The sequence below is a fragment of the Saimiri boliviensis genome, chromosome 1 (genome assembly GCF_048565385.1).
Source record: "Saimiri boliviensis isolate mSaiBol1 chromosome 1, mSaiBol1.pri, whole genome shotgun sequence".
Taxonomy (NCBI): domain Eukaryota; kingdom Metazoa; phylum Chordata; class Mammalia; order Primates; family Cebidae; genus Saimiri; species Saimiri boliviensis.
In genome coordinates this window covers 131,245,375-131,251,563 of record NC_133449.1, presented here as the reverse complement: position 1 = coordinate 131,251,563, position 6,189 = coordinate 131,245,375, and the positions used below count along the sequence as shown (strand labels likewise).

General features: G+C 43.8%; 1 pseudogene; it reads left to right on the top strand.

Moving 5' to 3' along the window:
• Positions 1 to 4,325: 4,325 nt before the first annotated feature.
• LOC101038588 (lysosomal Pro-X carboxypeptidase pseudogene) lies at positions 4,326 to 5,758 on the top strand (annotated as a pseudogene).
• The last annotated feature ends 431 nt before the right edge of the window (positions 5,759 to 6,189 follow it).

The following is a 6,189-nucleotide window of genomic DNA, read 5'->3' as shown; positions in this document are numbered from 1 at the left end:
ACGACCAGTACCCTGGTCTAGGCCCCCTGTTATCTCCTGCCTCCTGACAGCTTTCCTCATCGTCATTCTTGCCCTTCAGTATCACTCCCCCTGCTTCAGAATCTCCAGTGGGTGCACTTTCTATTGCATCCAGGATGGGAACAAAATCTTTAACTTGGCCTCTAAGATGCGGGGTAATCTAGTTCCTCCATGTCTAGTATTCGTTCCGGCCATTCCAGCCTCTTGGGCCTCCCTGCCCCTGGGCTTCTGCCCTTGTTGCTTCCTCTGCTCCCCAGTATCTTTCTTCATTCACCTCCGTATTCAGATAACCCCTCTTTATCTTTCAAATCTCCATTAAATCACATTTTTAAAAAATTATCTCTGATTCCCCACTCCCACACCACATTCCCAATTAGATGGGACCCCGTGATGTTTGCTGTGGTTTGAGAGTCCCTGGCAAAACTCATGCTGAAATGTAATTGCCAATGTCATGCTGCAGGGTGATGGGACCTTTAAGAGATGACTAAGCCATTAAGATGAATTAGCATCTTTCTCAAAAGACTAGGTGAGTTCTCTCAGGAGTGGATTAGTTCTTGCAAGAATAGGTTGTTACAAAGCCAGCTTGCTTCTCTTGCTTTGTCTCTCTGCACAAACCCGTGTCCCCTTCTGCTTCTTTGTCATGCTGTGATGCAACACAAGCCTCACCAGAAGCCGGGCAGATGCCAGTGCCACACCCTTAGGCTTTCCAGCCACCATAACTGTGAACCAAAGAAATCTCTTCTTTGTAAATTACTCAGCCCCAGGTAGTCTGTTATAACAATGCTAAGCAGACTAAGACAATGTCCATATTCTATTACAGCAACACTGAATGAACTAAGACAATTTCATTCTCATAGCAGTCACGTTCTCCTTTGTAGCACTTGTATGACAGCATCAGTTGTGCAAGTGTTGGTGCCTTCTCCACTAGATTATGCATGATGAAGATAGAGATAATGTCTCTCTTGCTCAATGATGTAACCTCAGAACCTACCATAGGGTCCAGAGCATAGTATGTGGTATATATATGGCTGGGACTATAGGCATCTACCACCACGCTCAGCTAATTTTTGTATTTTTAGTAGAGATGGGATTTTACCATATTGACCAGACTGATCTTGAACTCCTGATCTTATGATCCACCCACCTTGGTCTCCCGAAGTGCTGGGATTAAAAGCATGAGCCACCATGCCCGGCCAGTAAATATTTTAAATATGTGTTCATGAAAACTATTCTTGAATTTAAGGAAATCTTCTGGAGCATTTTAAAAAATTTTATTTTGGGGTCTGCAATCTTCTAGGAGAAAAAAACCAAATCTTATATTCTATGTCACCCTTTTAAAATTGCGATGTTTGTCAATCCTCAAATATACATTAGCATGTTGCAGTAATTAGTACTGTCTTATATTTTGCTATTTTTACTACAACAAAGGGGATGCCAGGGAAATTCCCCTTGTGGGTCCTGAATATTCAATCAAATGTTGCCTTATTTCATGACTTCTTCCTTTTGGTCCTCAGGCTATCCCTTAAAGTGGCTCAGCTTAACTGTAGGCCACAAGCTATATGAGGGGTCTTCAAAAAGTTCATGGAAAATGTATATAATGAAAGAACTATACAATGGGAATGGAAATGGAAGCTATGGTTTTCATTTTTTGTGCCAAAATAAATTTGTACTAATTTGTTATAACATGTCTGAACAGGATATAGTTTGAGACACTAAGAACGGTTTCATCATTTTGAAAAGAGCTCCTCTCGGAGCAACATGAATTCTGCTAAAACTGAAGGAAGAACAAACATCCAATTTATGGTGATGCTTGGGTAAGAAGAATGGTGAAATCACTGATGCTTTATGAAAACGTTATAGGAACAATGCTCTGAAGAAGTCAGCAGCTTACAAACAGATAGCTCATTTTAAGAAGGAACAAGATGATACTGAAGATGAAGCCCACAGCAACAGACCATCCACATCAATTTTTGAGGAAAAAAATTCATCTTATCCACGCTCTAACTGAAGAGGACCAATGATTAATAACAGAAACAGGCCAGGCGCGGTGGTTCATGCCTGTAATCCCAGCACTTTGGGAGGCCGAGGTGGGTGGATAATGAGGTCAAGAGATCGAGACCATCCTGGCCAACATGGTGAAACCCCGTCTCTACTAAAAAAATACAAAAATTAGCTGGGTGTGGTTGCATGTGCCTGTAGTCCCAGATACTTGGGAGGCTGAGGCAGGAGAATTGCTTGAACCTGGGAGGCAGAGGTTGCAGTGAGCCGAGATCACACCACTGCACTCCAGCCTGGCACGTGGCAACAGAGTAAGACTCTGTCTCAAAAAAAAACAAAAAAAAAACAAAAAAAAAAAACAGAAACAATAGCCAACACCATACACATCTCAAGTAGTTCAGCTTATACAGTACTGACTGAAAAATTAAACTCAAGCAGACTTTCCACTTGATGGCTGCTAAAACTGTTGCACCCGAATCAGCTACAGACAAGAGCAGAGCTTTCGATGAAAATTTTAAAGTGGGATCAAGATCCTGAAGCATTTCATTGAAGAACTGTAATGGGAGATGGATCGTGACTTTACCAACATGATCCTGAAGACAAAGCACAACTAAGCACTGGCTACCAAGAGACGGAAGTGGTCCAGCCAAAGCAACAGTGGACCAGTCAGGGGCAGAGGTCATGGCAACAGTCGTTTGGGGTGCTCAAGGTATTTTGTGTGTTGACTTTCTGGAGGGCCAAAGAACAATAGTATATGCTTATTTTGAATGTGTTTTGAGAAAGTTAGCTAAAGCTTTCATAAAAAAAAAATGTCCAGGAAAGCTTCACTAGAGAGTCCTTCTCCATCATAACAACGTTCCTGCTCATTCCTCTTATCCAACGAGGGTAATTCAATGAGTGTTTCAGTGGGAAATCATTAAGCATCTACCTTATAGTCCTGATTTGGTTTCTTTTGACTTCTTTTTTATATCTTAATCTTAAAAAAAACTCCTAAAGTGCACTCATTTTTCTTCAGTTAATAAATATAAAAATGACTGTATTGACATGGTTAAATTCCCAGGACCCTCCATTCTCTAGGGGTTGACTAGATGGCTAATATCATCACTTACAAAAGTGTCTTGAACTTGGTGGAGCCTGTGTTGAGAAATAAAGTTTATAATGCTAGGTCTGAATTAAAGGCGTGTGATTGGCTGTTAGTGATGCAATCTGACTGTGGTGTATGCGTGCATGTGTGGGCCAGTCCCAAGTGCCCAGCCTCTCTTCACAACTATGACTGCTCCCAGCTAGACTCGCAGAGGAAGCAGCTCTTGAGCCTTCCTAACTTGGACTTTTTTTTTTTTTTTTTTTTTTTTGAGACAGAGTCTTGCTCTGTTGCCCAGGCTGGAGTGCAGTAATCTTGGCTCACTGCAACCTCCGCCTCCCAGGTTTGAGCGATTCTCCTGCCTCAACCTCCTGACTAGCTGGCATTACAGGTGCCCACCATGACACCTGGCTAATATTTTTGTATTTTAAGTAGAGATGGGGTTCCACCATGTTGGCTAGACTGGTCTCAAACTCCTGACTTCAGGTGATCTACCTGTCTCGGCCTTCCAAAGTGCTGGGATTGCAGGCATGAGCCACCGTGCCTGGCCCAGCCTGGACTATTTTGTGCACTGCCCAACATCTGCTGGTGGAATTATCCTTTGTTATGGACTAAATGTTTGTATCCCCCTCAAATGTGTATGTTGAAACCTTCATTCCCGATGGAATAGTAGCAGGAGGTGGGGCTTTTGGGAGATAATTAGGTTTAGATGAGGTCATGAGGATGGAATTAGGTTCTTATAGGAAGAGGAAGAGACACCAGATTCCCCCGTCCCCTGCCATTCGAGGACACAGCGAGATGGTGGCCATCTGCAAGCCAGGAAGCAGTCCCTCTCCAAGAATCACATCAGCCAGAGCCTTGATCTTGGACTTCCGGCCTCTAGAACTATGAGAAATAAATTTCCGTTGTGAAAGTCACTCAGTCGATGGCATTTTGTTATAACAGCCTAAGCTGTCTAAGACATTTCCCAGCTCCCCCTTCCATAAATCTGCCCTGTATCCTCTCTAGCCTAGGGGCTGTCCACTTCCTCCCTGCCTCTGGGTGGAAGATAGCTGTCGAGTTTACTTTTGTGTAACTTATCTGGTGAAACTTTGTTGTCTAAGTGCTTACTCAGAGAAAAATAACCTGCTCTTAAACTCAGCCTCGAAACTAGAAATTTACTTTTTAAATAGAGAAAACATTCACTTAACATGGCTTTAGATCTGCACTGTGGCCACCAGCCTGAGCCATGGGCCACCAAGCCCTCCTGCTTCTGCTGGTGGTTTTCCTGGTGCCAGGGACCACCACAGCTCTGCAGCTGGCCTTAAGGGCTCTCAGCAGCCTGCACTTACCAGCCAACCCCACATCCCATCTGGCTATTGCCAAGAACTGCTTGGTTCTCCACTTCCATCAGAGGGTTGATTATTTTGGGTTTAATACTGTGAAAACCTTTTTAACAGAAGTATCTAATAGCTGATAAATACTGGAAGAAAGATGACAGGGACATCAACTGGTTTTGCAGCAATACGTGGTTCATGTGGTATACAGCTGAGGAACTGAAAGCTACGTCGGTGTATGCTGAACTGCGATACTGTGGAGACTCCCTGTGCTGTGATGAGCCATTCAAGGATTCTGGACACTTGGATCTCCTGACATTGGAACAAGCTCTGGCTGATTCTGCAGAGCAAATCAAACACTTGAACAGAACAATCCTAGGAGCTGAAAATCACCCTGCTGTGGCCCTCCAGGGTCCATACGGTGACATGCTTGCAGCCTAGTTCAAGATGAAATACCCTCATATGGGAGTTGAAGCTCTTGCCACTTCTGCCTTTATCTGGCGGTTTAAGGATTTGGTACCTTGTGGTGTATTTACGAAGATCGTAACTACAGATTTTAGGAAAAGTGGTCCATATTGTTCAGAGAACATCCACAGGTCCTAGGATGCCATTAATCGACTCTCAAATACGAGTGGTAGTTTGCAGTGGCTTACTGACACTTGACATTTGAAACACTAGATCTCTAAAACCTGAGTGAGACTTGCAGTGGTGAGCTATCCTTATGCCTCTAACGCTTTATAGCATTTGCCTGCTTGGCCTATCAAGGCCATGTGCCAATATTTGAGAAAAACCAATGTATCGGATTCATTGCTGCTGCAGAATATTTTCCAAGCTGTGAGTGTATATTCCAACGATTCGGGCCAGGTGACGTGCCTGAGTAGTTCAGAGGCAACAGCTAGCACGCTGGGATTCCTGGGTTGGAGTTATCAGGCCTGCATAGAAATAGTCATGCACTTTTGTATCGATGACCTGTTTGAACTTCACTCGTGGAACTTGAAGGAGTTTTCTGATAAGTGTTTTAAACGGTGGAGTGTGAGACCAAGGCCTTCCTGGATCACTGCTATGTATGGAGACAAAAAAATAGTTCGCACGTGGACATTGTTTTCAGCAATGGTAAACTAGACCCCTGGTCAAGAGGTGGAGGAACCAAGGACATCACAGACACCTTTACTGCATTCACCATCTCAAAAGGGCCCACCGTTTAGATCTCTGAGTCAACCATACCTCAGATCCCACGTGTGTACTGTTAGCCCCCTCCTTGGAAGTTAGACACATGAAGAAATGGATCAGGAATTTCCACCACAAGGCAGGAAAGCAGCACTCAGAAACTTTTGATCATTGTTAGTTTCTTCTTTTATGTTCACACCACCCACATTCCTGTTCACTTTGGTTTTCTACGTGTAATTACTTTTCCTTGTTCCTCACTCAATTTGATGGCATCGAGGTGGAGACAGAAGAGAAGGTGACAGTGGTGACAGCAGCCATCCCAGGAGTGTGATTTCCTGGACTCTTGCTGTCTTTATGCTACCTCCAGGAAGATTCTCTTCCTGATCGCTCTCCCACACCATCAGTGGCCCTCATCACTGGAGCAGAGTTCCTGACTACCTTTCACAGAGGAAGAGTCATTTCCTGTGTTTCTCTGCAGTCAGGGATTTCTCCTTGGTTTTGAGGTTGAAGTCTCTTTGACCCATTTATAAGTCCCCACCCCTACCCCCACAAAAAGGAAAAGCAGAGGGTAGATAAAAATGATGTAATTGCAGCTGGTAGGATTTCTGA